At 33.6% G+C, this 20,265-nt stretch overlaps 1 protein-coding gene across 2 annotated transcripts in view; it reads left to right on the plus strand.

Moving 5' to 3' along the window:
* The first annotated feature begins 14,171 nt into the window (after window positions 1-14,171).
* LOC139513676 (polypeptide N-acetylgalactosaminyltransferase 5-like) overlaps window positions 14,172-20,265 on the plus strand; it is an 82,839-nt gene continuing 76,745 nt past the window's right edge. For both annotated transcript variants that reach the window (XM_071302382.1, XM_071302377.1), the window contains exon 1: window positions 14,172-14,269. The gene's annotated coding sequence lies outside the window, so the exon portion shown is untranslated. The remainder of the gene's footprint in view (window positions 14,270-20,265) is intronic.

The raw sequence follows: 20,265 nt of genomic DNA on the forward strand, positions 1-20,265 counted from the left end.
ATTATGACACATCATATGTTAGTTTGCTTAGCAGGATGATTGGTATAATGACACATCATATGTTAGTCTGCTTAGCCGGATGATTGGTATTATGACACATCATATGTTAGTCTGCTTAGCCGGATGATTGGTATTATGACACATCATATGTTAGTCTGCTTAGCCGGATGATTGGTATTATGACACATCATATGTTAGTTTGCTTAGCCGGATGATTGGTATTATGACACATCATATGTTAGTCTGCTTAGATTTTGACTGAGAACTTTATATACGAAATTTGACAAGAAATTTATTCCTGTAGTATTTGGTGTCTTCCATTTTGAGATGATAGTAACGTACGTTCTTTCCATCAGTCTAATATCAGCGGAGTTATGAAGGATTTTGAATAGCAACTTTCAAGGATCTGACCTCAACGGTACTTTTTTTTGAAAGGATCTAAAAGCAAAATCATTTTAACAAATGTTATCACAGCTACCTGACATTACACTAGAACAATTCCTTGTGGTAATTTTATTCACTCAAACATCCAAATGAAAGAATGTTTGTAGCTACTGAAAGTTTAAATACTTGGTACCGTTTATAGTATAGTTTTAATCTGATGGTATAGATACTATGTCCCCGTGCATTCTGTTGTTTAATTCCAAAAAGATTTCATACAGCTACTGTGCAGAATAGAGCAAACGTGTTTATAATATTGCAATACAGGAAAACAATAAAAAGAAAAATATGATAGATATAATAAGATATGGTATATGGTTGCCAATGAGACAACTCTCCATCTTAGTCACAATTTGTAAAAAGAAAACCATAATAGTTGAAAGTACGGCCTTCAACACGGAGCGTTGACTCTTTTCAAATGTATTTTGCTGATTCTTTCGATGTTTAATTTACTTTTGTATTGAAGTAACCCCAATGTAAATATTTCATTTGGTACGGACTTATTCACTGCAGATGTTTTTAACCGGACTTTTAAAATTGGCAACTACTATAATATATGTACCTAAATTTTACAGGCAGTGGCTTTTCTTCCCGGCAACCGAAAAATAAAAAAATAAAAAATAATTAATAGACAAAGTAATTCGTTGCTTCGGCTATCCGGTAAATGGGTTTTAAAATTATTATGCAATTTTCCGGACATAGATGAAATAATGAGGACTATTTTGAAAGAATGCACACTGTGCATGATAAACGATTATCAGTGTATTTTGGTGTAATAACAACATTGTTTTTCTCCAATAGCCTTTGTTGAATTTACAGTATTCAAAAAATTGTGCAGAATTTATCTTTGTTTCAAATAAAGAAATTCTTAAAATAAGTAAATTTTATCCTGAAAAGTACTTAAGACAAAATTTCACATAACACTTCATTGCATATAAGATAATAACCATCACTACAAGTTAACCAATCAAATTGTCACCACTTTTGTCCTGTGTACAAGATTTAATAACCATGTAATCTCAAGTTGCCAAGATATTTCATAGAAACACCCCAAAAAGTGGTGCTCTGAAACTCCCAAGATATATGTTTATGACTCCATTAGAAATTGTTTACTCCAATGAAATGTAGAAGTGATTTCCTGCAACTGCCAAGTTCAATGGAATATTTTGTTCGACCCTTTTGACTATGCCATCTTTAATTTTTGGCATTACACCGTCAGAAATGAAAGACTGGTCGGAGTTAAATTAATGTGTCGACTTCAAGAGATGATAAGATTTATATGCCACACTTCTACTAATAACAATGCCAGCTTATTGGTTTATGTGTTTCAACATAAAAGATTTTTACAATGGTATCATAGTCTTCTGGCTAGCAGGGGGAAAATAGAAAATGCTTAATTTACATTGTATATGGATATGCTGAAAATTGTAAATTTGTCTAAAGAGATAGATATATTGACAATGTACGTCTAGATATTGAGAAGATCACTAATTGCTACTGCTTAAATTAAGGGATAGTGTGCAAGCTGGTAAAATAGATAAATGATGATCTTGTATAATCCTAAAGGTCCACTTTTTAGCCAGACGAAAATCCCAGCTTTCTTAATAATTTGTTGAAGAAGAAAAACACAATGCAAAAATATAATCGGTGCAAACAAAGTCAAAATTGAGTTAAATGCATTTTGTTAATAAATGGTAGTGTTTAAAATAAGTGCAATATACTGTCCAAGATTTATATCTTGTCACTTAATTGTCTAACGTATATAATGAGTGATTTGGCATGAATCTACTTGTATAGCATTAGTTCTCAAACTTCAATGTTGATTGAAATAAGTGAGTGTCCAGTGCTAAATTTTGATGTATATTAGGCACATGAACAAATGAACAATAAGTCCAATTGTTAGTAGACATATTAAGAAGATGTGGTATGAGTGCCAATAAGACAACTCTCCATCCAATATGCCATGTGGATATGAAGGTATGTTGGTAAGGGTAAGGGTTTTTGCCTTGCAACAGGCCCCTATATAAAAATAAGTATGAGTGGTACGATTGCAAATGATTATTCTGTCCATAGAACCAAAGGGCAAAGATGTCAACAATAAAACGTGCCCAAGAGAGTCGTTAATACATCCGACAAAGTCTATGATAAATAATTTGATTAAATATACTACCTCTTCTTGGAGTTCGGTATTTTTTCACCTGTGTATTTTCTGTTTACGACTCAAACGCAATGCTAAAATGACCACTCCAGTGCTAAATTAAACAAGAGTTTTTTAAAACTATGTATATTTTTTTTTATCTTTAACAACTCAGTATACATTTAACCAACAATATAAATGAAGAATGCTTTAGGACTTTTTTTTACTGAAATTAGAGAAATGCCTGTTATACCGTTTAAAGGTATACTGAAACTAGAGAAATGCCTGTTATACGTAAAAGGTATACTGAAACTAGAGAAATGCCTGATATACGTTAAAGGTATACTGAAACTAGAAAAATGCCTGTTATACGTTAAAGGTATACTGAAACTAGACGAATGCCTGTTATACGTTAAAGGTATACTGAAACTAGACGAATGCCTGTTATACGTTAAAAGTATATATACTGAAACTAGAGAAATGCCTGTTATACGTTAAAGGTATACTGAAACTAGAGAAATGCCTGTTATACGTTAAAGGTATACTGAAACTAGAGAAATGCCTGATATACTTTAAAGGTATACTGAAACTAGAGAAATGCCTGTTATACGTTAAAGGTATACTGAAACTAGATAAATGCCTGTTATACGTTAAAAGTATACTGAAACTAGAGAAATGCCTGTTATACGTTAAAGGTATACTGAAACTAGACGAATGCCTGTTATACGTTAAAGGTATACTGAAACTAGAGAAATGCCTGTTATACGTTAAAGGTATACTGAAACTAGAGAAATGCCTGTTATACGTTAAAGGTATACTGAAACTAGATAAATGCCTGTTATACGTTAAAAGTATACTGAAACTAGAGAAATGCCTGTTATACGTTAAAGGTATATACATATGTTCTAAAGTATCAACAAATATATAGAAAGTTATGATATGTTTTGGTATTTGGAAACTTTGGTTTTCAAATTGGATTGTAAATTTATTGAAAACTCAGTCTAACAGTTTGTATATATTTTTTTTTGTTATTGTCATTCTTATCGTGATAGGTCGTAATTTTTAAAATAAAAATTGTATGAAAGCTTAGTTTTGACATTTTACAGCAATTCAAAATTGCTACCTATCACCTTTAGCATGACAATAACAATAAAATTTCTATACAAACTGTTAGACTGATTTTTCACAACAACATTAAAGTGGAATTAAAGTCTTATGGGATTGTAAGTATGCTTTATGTCATCACCTTGTACTTTCACGACTTGACTGGTTTTCTACAGCAGTTTATTCAAATTTCTGACCAGTTGAACAGTTTGGTTTTGTAAAAATAATTGCAATTTGGTCAGAATTTTGAATAAGTTGCAATAGATGGAGAGCAACACTAACAGTCAAGTCACAGTAATAGAAAAAAATCTTTCATTTTTTATTAAATATAACAAACATATTCAAAGAACGACAATTCAATTTTTTTATTCGGAGAAAGGCTTCCCAACATAACCGCTAAAATATAAGTGTAGGTTGTCTTTGATATTCTTTTGATGTTAATTAACACGAGTAATAGGTATATTGCAGCATTAAGGTAAAATAAACGCACATTAAGAAAGACTCTTTGATAAACATAAATCGTAGGTGGTAGGAAGAAAGATTACAAAATGAATGTAAACTATATCTGACAATATCTAATACAAAAACTTTGCCAGATAAACAGAGCATATTATAGCTATGGAAAAACTCAGTGGGTGGAAACAGAATTAAAATATCTGCTTGAAGAAAGATATTACAATTACAACAGGAGTTCAGAAACAAACAAATACATGCATATGTATACTGAATCATTTAAAGACTTGTAGAGTCAATATTTCTTAAATGATCTCTAATTATTTCATCAAGCAAAATCTGAATGGATACAACTTTTTTTGGTCAAACACCGCGAGAACTAGTCATAACATAATATTGTGTGAAACTAAATTTAACATTGAGAAATTACCACTTAAACTTGTTTAACACTGTCAAAAACAACAGTTACTACTTTAAACTAGTTGAAGGCTCTGGGAAATACTACTCAGAAACTGATTTAAAACTAGGAGAAAGTACTATTAGAAAACTAGGGACTGAACAACACGAACCCCACAAAAAAAAACCCGGGATGAACCCTGGTGCTCCGAAAGGGTAAGCAGTTCCTGCTACACATGTGGAACCCGTTATGTTACCCGGAAATCAGTCTCATTCGGTGAAGTTACAATCGATGAATAGAAGATGGGAGTGTGGTTACGTTAATTAGAATATATCCGTGGTCATCTTTGACAGATTTTCCATTAAAGTCAATCAACTCGTGATGTCATCCGTAAAACTTTCGAAGGGATGACATCAACTATATCATTTCCAACTCTTAGATCAAGTGCTTCCAATCCATGTAATCAGAAAGACTCTTTTAAGGAAATAAAGATGTGAAACGCAAGCACCGGTAGATCGATTCAATTAGTAGTAGAAATGCAAGTTCCTTTAGCAGCAGGCAATATACAATATCAATAAATGAAAACCTATACAAAGAACGATAATTCAAATGGAAATGTTGTAAAGAAACCTGGTTTTTTAAATATCTTGATTATTTCATCGTTTCTATCTTAATGTTCTGTGACAAACATTTCATAGATATATAGGAAAATGTGGTATGAGTGCCAATGAGACAACTCTCTATCCAAATAACAATTTATAAAGTAAAGCATTGTAGGTCAAGGTACCAGTACGCCTTCAACACGTGTATATAAATATAAAACTCAGTGGGTGGAAACAGAATTAAAATATCTGCTTAAAGAGTGATATTACAATTACAACAGAAGTACAGAAACAAACAACTACATGCATATGTATACTGAATCATTTAAAGAATTGTAAATAAAATTGAGAATGGAAATGGGCAATGCGTCAAAGAGACAACAACTCGACCATAGAAAAGACAACAGCAGGAGGTCACCAACAGGTCTTCAATGCAGCGAGAAATTCCCGCACCCGGAGGCGTCCTTCAGCTGGCCCCTAAACAAATACATATACTAGTTCAGTGATAATAAACGCCATACTAAACTCCAAATGAACACAAGAAACTAAAATTAAAAATAATACAAGACTAACAAAGGCCAGAGGCTCCTGACTTGGGACAGGCGCAAAAATTCGGCGGAGTTAAACATGTTTATGAGATCTGAACCCTCCCCCTACAAGTCAATATTTCTTAAATGATCTCTAATTATTTCATCGAGCAAAATCTGAATGGATACAATTTTTTTGGTCAAACACCGCCAGAACTAGTCATAACATAATCTTGTGTGAAATTACCACTAAATCAAGATGTGAAAAACAACAGTTACTACACAAAACTAGTTGAAGGCTCTGGAAAATACTACTCAGAAACTGATTTAAAACTAGGACAAAGTACTATTAGGAAACTAAGGACTGAACAACATGAACTCCACAAAAAAAACCGGGAGAACCCTGGTGCTCCAAAAGGGTAAGCAGTTCCTGCTCCACATGTTGAACCCGTTATGTTACCCGGAAGTCAGTCTCATTCGGTGAAGTTACAATCGATGAATAGAAGATGGGAGTGTGGTTACGTTAATTAGAATATATCCGTGGATTTTCTATTAAAGTCAATCAACTCGTGATGTCATACGTAAAACTTTCGAAGGGATGACATCAACTATATCATTTCCAACTCTTAGATTAATTGCTTCCATGTAATCAAAAAGACTCTTTTAAGGAAATAAAGATGTGAAACGCAAGCACCGGTAGATCGTTTCCATTTGTGATAGGTAGAAATGCAAGTTCCTTTGGCAGCAGGCAATATACAATATCAATAAATGAAAACCTATACAAAGAACGATAATTCAAATTTACATTCCAGCTCCTTTGTTCTAACAGAGGTGATCTGAGCCGGATCACCCCTACCAGATCACCCCAGTTTGAGTTTCATTGTTATGCATGCTTTCTTTTGTTCTGTTACATTTTGGCGGGAATGTCAAATCCACTATAAAACTTATAATTAATTATACGGAAAAGCCTATCTATCAAAATTCACGTAGAAAAAATCCAGTGTATATGCTCGGATTCGAACTCAAGACCTTTAGCATATCAAGCCACGACACATACCACTACACCAGGACGACTGGATACGAAGAGTAGTAATTTGACATACTTAAAGGAAGCAAGATCTTTTTATAAGTGGGGCGAGTTGTCAAACCTTTATTCAGTGAAGTTTAAACCTTTTTCATTAATAACATGAATAAGTGAGTTTTCAGACTGATTGTTCAATTTGATTTTACACTTTTTCAAAAGTGGGGCGAGTCGGTAAACAAGAATTGGGCGATTTTTTTTATTAAGTGGCAATATTATGTGGTCCGATTGGCAAGCGGGGCGAGTTGACATTATTTGATATCTACTCATCGTGTTTGAGGGTCATTAAGGGTATACATCATATAGTAATATATAAAGTATATTGTAATGGTTGTGTGGCATTCTAAACTAGATTTTATGAATTGTAAATGGTTTTCCGTCTAATCTAAAACAGCTGGGATGTAAAATAGTTATCCCATTCGGACTTGGTGTGTCAGTGTTAGATCACCCTCTGGCCTCCGGCCATCGGGGTGATCTTACACTGACACACCGCGTCCTTGTGGGATAACTATTAAGGAAATGTTGTAAAGAAACCTGTTTTTTTTTTAATTATCTTGATTGTTTCATCGTTTCTATCTTAACGTTCTGTGACAAACATTTCATAGATATATAGGAAAATATGGTATGAGTGCCAATGAGACAACTCTCTATCCAAATAACAATTTATAAAGTAAAGCATTGTAGGTCAAGGTACCGCCTTCAACACGTGTATATAAATATAAAACTCAGTGGGTGGAACCAGAATTAAAATATCTGCTTAAAGAGGGATATTACAATTACAACAGAAGTACAGAAATAAACAACTACATGCATATGTATACTGAATCATTTAAAGACTTGTAAATAAAATTGAGAATGGAAATCAGTGGCGTAGCTATGTCATTTTAACGTGTACTCCCGAACCTGGGCAAGGAGCCTAAAGGCCTCAACCGGGTCCAGGTCAAAGCACCTGCTGTTAGTGTGTTTAAGAGGGCGAATCCCCCAAAAGCTATAGAGTTATCGAGAATGAGATACGATTCCCATCATTAATAAAACTCATCAGTAGCACATACTCTATAATATAAGTGGTTTATTTTTTATGTTTAATTCGTTCATGTGCTAATTAGGAATATAATGGTCAAAGAGAAAACATCCAAACCAATAACTTTGAAATATGTGTAAAGGGAGCTGCGGGTAAAGAATTTAATTGACAAAAAAAATCTTTAATGAACATGAAATAATTAATTCTCAGAGATGTTCAGGTGCAATGTTAAAAATCGTTAAGAATTCTTTGGTAACCTGATTTCTTCCCACAAAAAGTGAATCCCTTTATTATTTATTAGTCCTTTACAGGATTTAAACAAATCAAACTTTTTCTTTAGATATTTTTTCTCGATCTGGAACACTAACGTTTGCCAAATATTCATGACAATCTATAGAGGTTTATAAGTTTTATCATGGAAAAAAATCAGACCGTCTATATTAGTCTGTCTGTCAGTACAGAACTGAAAAAACGAACGAAAAAAATAAACTTTCAAGTTTTTTGCTTTAGACATTAATCTAAAAAAAAAGTCTTCCAAAGTTTAACAAAATTCGATGTAGGTTTGGCTAAGAAATTAATATGTGGAACAATATTAACTTTAACTCCAAACTGTAACTTCTTGTTAACTGCAAACAAATATCCCTTTTATCCCTTAAATATAGGAAATCATTATTATGCACTGGAAACTCTTTTAGTCATAAACAGTTTTAGTCATAAACAGTTTTTGACCAACTTCTATAACATTTCAAGAAGGTTTGACTAAGTTATGATAGATATTTAAAAAAAAAAAACACCTTTAACCACATACTGTACCTTAATATTATTGCCACCGAAAAAAGAACTGCTTTGAAAAAAAAAGAAATTACGCAGAATTCACAGTAGTTTCAGACTATTACAGAAAAAAAACCAAATATACAGTTAATATTATATGTCTCTGATGATACCATGTCGTTGAAAATTAATTTTCGTCCCTTTAATTCCCCATTGAAGAAATAAGTACAAGGCTGATATGAATTTAACCAGTTCTTTTTATTTTTAGATTGATTTTTTTAATCAAATACAAGTGTACGCCCGGGCGTTTTGACGTAAACGTTGCTACGCGCATGGAAATGGGGAATGTGTCAAAGAGACAAAAACTCGGCCATAGAAAAGACAACAGCAGAAGGTCACCAACAGGTCTTCAATGCAGCGAGAAATTCCCGCACCCGGAGGCGTCCTTCAGCTGGCCCCTAAACAAAATATATTTATTAGTTCAGTGGTAATAAACGCCATACTAAACTCCAAATTGTACACAAGAAACTAAATTAAAAATAATACAAGACTAACAAAGGCCATAGCTCCTGACTTGGGACAGGCGCAAACATGCGGCGGAGTTAAACATGTTTATCATATGAGATCTGAACCCTCCCCCTATAAATCAATATTTCTTAAATGATCTCTAATTATTTCATCGGGCAAAATCTGAATGGATACAATTTTTTTGGTCAAACATCGCCAGAACTTGTCATAACATAATAGTGTGTGAAATTATCACTAAATCAAGATGTGAAAAACAACAGTTACTACTTAAATCTAGTGGAAGGCTCTGGAAAATACTACTCAGAAACTGATTTAAAACTAGGAGAAAGTACTATTGGGTAAGCAGTTCCTGCTCTTAGGGGCGTAGCTAGGTATTCAGTCAACTGTAGGCACCAATTGGCAGGGGGTCTGGGGACCGCTTAAGGCCCCCAGCAGGTCCAGGGCAGAGCCCTGGTAGGGGGTTCAGGGGGTTCAGGGGGCGAAGCCCCCCGACGGAAAACGGTTTTCAGCCTTTTAGCTGCAAAATTTTATGTACAAACAAATTAAATTTACTGGTTATTTAATCATGATAATTATTATATACATGATGAAAAGTTCGAAGAATTATGAATAATGTACCATAACATCTGACTGGTGAATTAAATAACGCAGTACAATCCGTAATATAAAAAAAATATTTACAAAATGCATTGCCCAGCGTAAATCAGCGTATCCCTTTAATTAAGCAGTACACCCTGTTTGGTATTATCATATCTATTTCGTTCTGATTGATATATACGTTTAACTTAAATTATTAATAGTACATATTGACGATCCTTCATTAAAAAAAAATAGGAACGTTAACACTAATAGAACTATCCTTTTGGCTAGACATCAACCATCAATCTTTTGAATCTTAAACCTTCACCCTAGCCACACAAACATATACAGACATAGTCAATGCCTAACAAAATTCAAGAAATTCGTATTCTTTATATCCTCTACTGTAAAATCCCTACCTGCTTAGGAATTTTGAATAATTGTGGCCATTACACGCAGATTTGAGTACTCAAAATTACAGGAATCCAGTTGATTGATTGATTTCTTTACATCCAGTGTCAAATATTTATAAAAGTTCATGACCGTTGAAATTTTTATTTACAATAAATAACACTTGGAGCTAGGTCCTGTAATAGGTGTGGTCCAGGACGAAGGTCTGGAAATTTAAAAATGCCATGCATTGGAAAATGAGGGATTATTGGATAGGAGCAGAAATTTTGCCTTTCAGTAGAACAACTACGAATCAGTCCTCAAAGAGTTGCATTCTCTCTACAACTAGGCATCGGATTAAATGTCCCTATTCTGACCAAACGTGACTGCGTATGTATACATCCTGCACAGCCAAACAGACGACCAACATTGGCAAGTCGGGTGAAGACAAAGTGGAAAGCTAGTTGAAAACTAACAACAACTAATTAAAATTCAATCCTATCCAATATTCCATTCACTAGTCTAAGGACGAGAGACCAGTGTACACATGACATTCGATAATTAAAGAGTTTTGATAACTTCACCGGCTTTCATCTACAGATGACGTTGTTTATTTTTTTTTTTTTAAATAACAAAAAATATTTGTGAAAAAAATATGTGTAGGCACGTGCCTAAAGTGTCTAACGGCAGCTACGCCCCTGGCTCCACATGTGGAACCCGTTATGTTACCCGGAAATCAGTCTCATTCGGTGAAGTTACAATCGATGAATAGAAGATGGGAGTATGGTTACGTTAATTAGAATATATCCGTGGTCATCTTTGACAGATTTTCCATTAAAGTCAATCAACTCGTGATGTCATCCGTAAAACTTTCGAAGGGATGACATCAACTATATCATTTCCAACTCTTAGATCAAGTGCTTCCAATCCATGTAATCAGAAAGACTCTTTTAAGGAAATAAAGATGTGAAACGCAAGCACCGGTAGATCGTTTCGATTAGTAGGAGAAATGTAAGTTCCATAATTATGCAGGCAATATAAAATGTCAATAAATGAAAACCTATAGAATAAAATAGAATAGAATAGAATATTTTTATTTCCCAAATTACAGGGCCCATAAAGGGCATTAAATCAGATACAATTGATTTACATAGTATTGGTAACAACAACAATAATAGCGGCATATACATATATATTTGGAATATAAACATTGGTCATAATCAAGCCAAAAACCACACAGTCAGGATCCTACTTCGTCAAAATTATCTCCCCATTACGCCAGTTCATTTTCACAATCGTAAAAATGAAAGCCATTGTAGCGATGACGCGCTACCAATTTTGCTCTTGGAAACCGATAAATTTATCCACATTGCACCAATACGATCCTTATATATGTCAGTTATATTTTAAAAGACAAATGTATCAACTAGCTAATGAGCATCAGTTAATGATATTGTCTGCATTGATTCAACTTAAAACTATTGTCTGATCGGTTGTTAGGTGGAATTTTCGAAAAATCATAAACATTAAAAAAAAATCTAATTAAAATATTTCGTGGAAGGGCAGACTAGATTTTTTTAGTGGTTGAAGACTATAAACCCTAGTTATCACACACAAAAAATTAGAATTGTTCGAAGATATGCATTTTCATCATCCAACTTGTAAGACTGTCGTCAAGTACTTTCAGTAAAAAAATAGCTATTCGAACACACCTTCCCTGTTTTTGTGACTCATTAGATAGGTATTTCACTTGACCCATATATTTCATCTTTTAGTACTGTTATTTTTTTGTGTTATAAAGTCAACCTGTAGCTTTAATATATAAAAATGATAGAATCTGAAGCGAGACGATGTATGAAATATTCTTACTTTGAACGATATCAAGACAAAATACTCAACTCAAACACACCCTAACATAAAAAGGTGCACTCGATTTTCTCTTTTCGATACAATTGTTACCTATTTTTTGGAATTTTTTCTTCAGTCACATAATGGAAGGGCAGACACGAAAATTACTGAACTAATAGATTGATATCTTTTCCGTCCGTGGTAATTTTTTCAAAAAAATCGGAGGTTATGCATTTTTGTCATCCAACTTGAAAGATACCCATGTCGTCGACTTGATATCTAATTGTTCTGCTTAACTATGTACTAGATAAATTGAAAACTTATGCAAATGGTGTTTTTAAAATAAAACACCTCGTAATTGAGAAGAAAATTGCAGTTTTGTTTGTTTCTATTAACTTTTTAAAAATTTGACACTATAGTAAACAATACAGTAAACATTTATCGCCTTCTCTAATAGAGAGCTTCGATTCTTTTGTTCTATTTCAACCTGGTTTCCGACTGCACATATATATTGTGAATAAAAGAATAATAAAATTACTTGACTTAGTTTCAGTGTTCATACCTGATCTCCTTAATTCAAAACAGTCACAAATATAACAGCCCAGTTTTTCCAGAAGAGTAACATTTTCTTGGGTCGAAGGCCATACAAATTTAGAAGATTTATTTAAAGTTATAAAATTATTACAATTGTTAGAAATGCCTTGGAAAAAAATCGTCCCTTTGAATATCATAAAGAGGGCATTCTAATAAAAAAATGAAGCTCATCTTCAACTTTACCAAGTGAGCAATTAGAACAAAGACGCTCAGATCTTTCTATATGTTTTTTTGAATGTCTGTCTGTCTCAATTTTTAAAGAGTGAGCGCTTATTCTTAATTTACAAATTGACTGTCTTTTTTTGAAGTCCTGTAATTCTAAATATTTTTCTTTTTTTAAAACATTTTTTTATAGAAAAATAAGTACCAAGCTTCCCTTTTTCAGAGTTAATTGATTGGTACTTCAGTTTATTCCAAGATGTTAAATAACTTTTACATAGTTTATTTTTAACATACTGACATAAAGAACCAATTGATTGGTCAAAATTTGGTAATTCAATCTCTCTCTCTGGATATAATCTATACTAGAATACCATGTATTTACATTAGAACTATGTAACTGTTTACAACATATAAATACATCGAATAATAATCCTTCTTTCAAACGTTCCAGTCCATAGGCGGATCCAGGGGGGCCTGGGGGGGCCTGGGCCCACCTTTCATGGGAAAAATTTGGTTGATTATATAGGGAATCATTGAAGCATGACTGGAGCCCCCCCCCCCCTTTATGTCAGTCAACGCCCCCCCCCCCCCCCCCCCCTTTAGGAAAAGTTCTGGATCCGCCACTGCAGTGAGTCTATGACAATATTTTAACATTGATAGAATTATAGTAAAATACATATAGGAAATCTACCAAGCTCTGACATTACAGCTATATTACTTGACTTTCTGTTTACACCAAGAATATATTTCATAAATTTGTTATGAGCTTTTTCAGAAGAATCCTGACCAAAAACTTTTTCTAATATATAATCATTATCTTTTTTACATGCAGCTGAATCATTTCGAAACATTCCCCATATTTCACTGCCATATAATAGTATGGGTTTATTTGTATGATCATAAAGATGTAAAAAAGTGGCAATACTAGGGTTAGATGATGACAAGCATCTCTGTAGCTTAAAACATGCTTTTAAAGATTTATTGTATAATTCATCTTTACACTGCTTGAATATACCACTAGATGTAAATGTGATTCCAAGATATCTATATAATTTTGCACATTCAATCTCTTTACCTCCAAAATGTAAACAGCATTTTAAAAAATTTCCTGGATTGTTAAAATTATACTTTTTGTCTTTTTCAAATTTTATTAACAGACTACAATATCGGAGAATATGCACATAGACCAAGGTGAACGTCACAGTCTAATTATTTACCTAATGGGACCCGGGTGACCCAGGAACATATATATTGATATGTTGTACTGGAGTGTTCTCACGGTTTTAGAAGAGAGAAACTCTAAAACTGGGGGGGAGAGAGAAATGAATAGTATGCCCACATTTGACAGCAGTTACATTTTGAATCCATATCAGTTTTCTACATATGTTATAAAAATTGAGGTAAAATCATGCGTCTTTTATATATAACAATCATCAGATATTTCATACCAAACGGACATTTTGGTTCACGATTGCATTTCTTTTTTTTAAAAGTACATTTGGGTGATTGGCCCAAGCTGTTAAAGTTCGCATCACTCCCTTCTCATAATTGTCTCCTTTTTGGAATGAGATTTACGATGAGAAGGTGCTAATATATACTAACTAGTCTACAATGATGGAAATTAAAGTTCACACGTAAGAACAACTACTAACTTCTAGACTCTTAACTCATGAAACATTCATTGATGAGTGATTTTAAGCATGACAAATGGTCTTATTAAATTTTTATCAGTTATGCCACAACTGGCAATGCATCTATATCCATAGATGGGTATTACATCTATACTCTGACTGACCTAATCAAAATAATTATGTCGTCTTGAAACACTATTTATGTTTTTGCTTCATACAAAAAGTATTTCAAGTCGTCATAGTTATTTGGACTACACTGCACACTACTATTAAAATTAAAAAGAAGCTTAAATGCTTCAAGTTGGAATGGGAATTTGACTACACTAATATATGATTGGGTAGGTTAATAGATTTTAGAATGAAAAATCTATTTTCAAACAATAACTTGTGTAAAACAAGATGACATTAACCAGAATAGGAGATATGAAATACATAATATACAGATATCAGTCTCTGCCAAAATGATTAATTGATTTGAATTATATGACTTACAGGTGCTTTCATCATAAAATCCTACAAGTTAATAAATATTTATTAAATACAAGTTGCTGAAAGACTACTTTTATAGTTCACAAATATTATTTAATACATGTTTAGGATAAGAACATGTCAATCATTTAAATACATGTAGATCAATAGATAGGCTGGACACATACAATAAAAAAAATATTATGTTATGTTGAGTTACAGAGAAAATGTGAATAATCTAAGCTTTTAAAAATACATTGCATGTTAAACAGTTATGACCACTCAAAAGAGTAATTTCCCTTTGTTGATTCTGTTATCAGATTGACTTTCTGATTTAATTGCTCTTATCAAGCCCTCTTTACATAAACTCTGTTCAGAAATTTTGTAAATAAATAATTCCCCCTCAAACCAGTACACATAATGCCAATGACACCATCCTACGTTCACCTTGAAGCAGGTAAGAATTGAAAGAAGTTGCATTGATTGTGTTAAAAAAAAATGGATGTCATTTTCCTTAATGAATACTTGAATCTCATGAGTCTTGCCTGTTCATGTTAGCCTATAAATGAACATTTGAGGAGAAGCTGGGACTATTATAGTAATTAGTATAATAGTCATAGGGAGAAGCAAGAAAAATCTACAAATTTATGAATAAAAGGAGATATAGGTTACAACAATGTATATGAATAAAATTGAAAATAGAAATGGGGAATGTGTCAAAGAGACAACTGCAGGATTTAATAATGTCCTCCATGAAAAAATGTCCATTGGACACATATTGACAATATTTACCTATTTAAATGTGTCGTTGACACAATTTCCTATGAAAACATGTCCTCACGTAAGAAAAAGTGTCCATGAACATGGACATTATTCACTACCATAATATTGTCCAGGTGGACATTTTTTTACAGGACATTGTGTCCGCCAGGGCATTTTTTGATATGATTCAAGTATTAAATGATATCCATTGCCTTGTTATTACTGGACGCATTTTAACAAACTTGAATTAATTGTTACTTTGACATAAAAATTGTCTCATTGGTATTCATACCATCCTTATCTTCATATCTATATTTTTAAATATAATTTTATACATGTTAGATGCTGTTCCATTTTATTTTCCTTTGAGGACACAATTAAATAACATTCACCACGAAAATTTGTTCTGCAGATAGACCATATTTCATAACTGTTGCTGTAAAATGCTGTCCACTTAGGAGACAATATTTCATGGCAATGGACATTATTTATTTTCTATTGCCTTCTTATCTGACATAATAAATATTATAAAATTCTTCATATTTGATTTTACACTTCCTTCTTATTGTTATTCTTTCATTGTTATTACCATTTGCTGGGAATTTCTTAGAACTTAAATTTCTCTATATTCACTTCCATCCATTATTTATTTGTTTACATTTGTATATTGATCAATTTCTCATCAATCCTTCATATTTTAATTAAAATTCAAGTATAATAAAACTTTGTAATGACTTTTGTATTACTTCCCTTGGAGGACACAATTTAATAGCAACTACTATGAAAATGTGTCCTGTGAGTGGACACTTTCATATTGTAGCAGTAAACATCTGTCCTTTTGAGGGACACCATTCCATGGCAATGGACATTATTAAATACCAAATTTCAATCAAAAAGTGTCCATGTTGACACTTTTTCATAGGACACTATTATGTCTTACATAACAACCTGACCAAAGAGCAGAAAACAGCTGGAGGCCACCAATGGGTCTTCAACAGAGTGAGAAAATCCTGCTCTCAAAGGCGTGCTTCAGCTGGCCCCTAAACAAAAATGTCTGCTGATTAAGTGATAATGGACATCATACTCAACATGGAAACATAAACATTCAAACGAACTACATTTTTTTTTGTAAAATTGAAAATCCTACAAGACTAACAAAGGCCAGAGGCTCCCGACTTGGGACAAGTATTCATATGTCAAAGAGACAGCAACCAAATTACACAATATTTCATTCAACACTGGTAACAGTTTATCTGGTTGCTTTGGTTATACATATGTCAAAGAGACAGCAACCAAATTACACAATATTTCATCCAACACTGGTAACAGTTTATCTGCTTGCTTTGGTTACACAATATTTCATCCAACACTGGTAACAGTTTATCTGCTTGCTTTGGTTACACAATATTTCATCCAACACTGGTAACAGTTTATCTGCTTGCTTTGGTTACACAATATTTCATCCAACACTGGTAACAGTTTATCTGCTTGCTTTGGTTACACAATATTTCATCCAACACTGGCAACAGTTTATCTGCTTGCTTTGGTTACACAATATTTCATCCAACACTGGTAACAGTTTATCTGCTTGCTTTGGTTACACAATATTTCATCCAACACTGGTAACAGTTTATCTGCTTGCTTTGGTTACACAATATTTCATCCAACACTGGCAACAGTTTATCTGCTTGCTTTGGTTACACAATATTTCATCCAACACTGGCAACAGTTTATCTGCTTGCTTTGGTTACACAATATTTCATCCAACACTGGTAACAGTTTATCTGGTTGCTTTGGTTACACAACATTTCATCCAACACTGGCAACAGTTTATCTGCTTGCTTTGGTTACACAATATTTCATCCAACACTGGTAACAGTTTATCTGCTTGCTTTGGTTACACAATATTTCATCCAACACTGGTAACAGTTTATCTGCTTGCTTTGGTTACACAATATTTCATCCAACACTGGTACCAGTTTATCTGCTTGCTTTGGTTACACAATATTTCATCCAACACTGGTAACAGAATATCTGCTTGCTTTGGTTACACAATATTTCATCCAACACTGGTACCAGTTAATCTGCTTGCTTTGGTTACACAGAGCAATACCAACACTGGTAACAGTTTATCTGCTTGCTTTGGTTACACAGTATTTCATCCAACACTGACAACAGTTTATCTGCTTGCTTTGGTTACACAATATTTCATCCAACACTGGTAACAGTTTATCTGCTTGCTTTGGTTACACAATATTTCATCCAACACTGGTAACAGTTTATCTGCTTGCTTTGGTTACACAATATTTCATCCAACACTGGTAACAGTTTATCTGCTTGCTTTGGTTACACAATATTTCATCCAACACTGGTAACAGTTTATCTGGTTGCTTTGGTTACACAATATTTCATCCAACACTGGCAACAGTTTATCTGCTTGCTTTGGTTACACAATATTTCATCCAACACTGGTAACAGTTTATCTGCTTGCTTTGGTTACACAATATTTCATCCAACACTGGTACCAGTTAATCTGCTTGCTTTGGTTACACAATATTTCATCCAACACTGGTAACAGTTTATCTGCTTGCTTTGGTTACACAATATTTCATCCAACACTGTCAACAGTTTATCTGGTTGCTTTGGTTACACAATATTTCATCCAACACTGTCAACAGTTTATCTGCTTGCTTTGGTTACACAATATTTCATCCAACACTGGTAACAGTTTATCTGGTTGCTTTGGTTACACAATATTTCATCCAACACTGGCAACAGTTTATCTGGTTGCTTTGGTTACACAATATTTCATCCAACACTGGTAACAGTTTATCTGCTTGCTTTGGTTACACAATATTTCATCCAACACTGGTACCAGTTAATCTGCTTGCTTTGGTTACACAATATTTCATCCAACACTGGTAACAGTTTATCTGCTTGCTTTGGTTACACAATATTTCATCCAACACTGGTAACAGTTTATCTGGTTGCTTTGGTTACACAATATTTCATCCAACACTGGTAACAGTTTATCTGGTTGCTTTGGTTACACAATATTTCATCCAACACTGGTACCAGTTTATCTGCTTGCTTTGGTTACACAATATTTCATCCAACACTGTCAACAGTTTATCTGGTTGCTTTGGTTACACAATATTTCATCCAACACTGTCAACAGTTTATCTGCTTGCTTTGGTTACACAATATTTCATCCAACACTGGTAACAGTTTATCTGGTTGCTTTGGTTACACAATATTTCATCCAACACTGGCAACAGTTTATCTGGTTGCTTTGGTTACACAATATTTCATCCAACACTGGTAACAGTTTATCTGCTTGCTTTGGTTACACAATATTTCATCCAACACTGGTAACAGTTTATCTGCTTGCTTTGGTTACACAATATTTCATCCAACACTGTCAACAGTTTATCTGGTTGCTTTGGTTACACAATATTTCATCCAACACTGTCAACAGTTTATCTGCTTGCTTTGGTTACACAATATTTCATCCAACACTGGTAACAGTTTATCTGGTTGCTTTGGTTACACAATATTTCATCCAACACTGGCAACAGTTTATCTGGTTGCTTTGGTTACACAATATTTCATCCAACACTGGTAACAGTTTATCTGCTTGCTTTGGTTACACAATATTTCATCCAACACTGGTAACAGTTTATCTGGTTGCTTTGGTTACACAATATTTCATCCAACACTGGCAACAGTTTATCTGGTTGCTTTGGTTACACAATATTTCATCCAACACTGGTAACAGTTTATCTGCTTGCTTTGGTTACACAATATTTCATCCAACACTGGTACCAGTTAATCTGCTTGCTTTGGTTACACAATATTTCATCCAACACTGGTACCAGTTAATCTGCTTGCTTTGGTTACACAATATTTCATCCAACACTGTCAACAGTTTATCTGCTTGCTTTGGTTACACAATATTTCATCCAACACTGGTAACAGTTTATCTGGTTGCTTTGGTTACACAATATTTCATCCAACACTGGCAACAGTTTATCTGGTTGCTTTGGTTACACAATATTTCATCCAACACTGGTAACAGTTTATCTGCTTGCTTTGGTTACACAATATTTCATCCAACACTGGTAACAGTTTATCTGGTTGCTTTGGTTACACAATATTTCATCCAACACTGGCAACAGTTTATCTGGTTGCTTTGGTTACACAATATTTCATCCAACACTGGTAACAGTTTATCTGCTTGCTTTGGTTACACAATATTTCATCCAACACTGGTACCAGTTTATCTGCTTGCTTTGGTTACACAATATTTCATCCAACACTGGTACCAGTTAATCTGCTTGCTTTGGTTACACAATATTTCATCCAACACTGGTAACAGTTTATCTGCTTGCTTTGGTTACACAATATTTCATCCAACACTGGTAACAGTTTATCTGCTTGCTTTGGTTACACAATATATCATCCAACACTGGTAACAGTTTATCTGCTTGCTTTGGTTACACAATATTTCATCCAACACTGGTAACAATTTATCTGCTTGCTTTGGTTACACAATATTTCATCCAACACTGGTAACAGTTTATCTGCTTGCTTTGGTTACACAATATTTCATCCAACACTGGTAACAGTTTATCTGCTTGCTATGGTTACACAATATTTCATCCAACACTGGTACCAGTTTATCTGCTTGCTTTGGTTACACAGAGCAATATTGTTGTATAAAATGTTCATTGTTGTCTTTTTTCGGTCTCTAACAGTTTCATTTTCCA

This window comes from Mytilus edulis, chromosome 2 (genome assembly GCF_963676685.1).
Source record: "Mytilus edulis chromosome 2, xbMytEdul2.2, whole genome shotgun sequence".
In the NCBI taxonomy this organism is placed as follows: domain Eukaryota; kingdom Metazoa; phylum Mollusca; class Bivalvia; order Mytilida; family Mytilidae; genus Mytilus; species Mytilus edulis.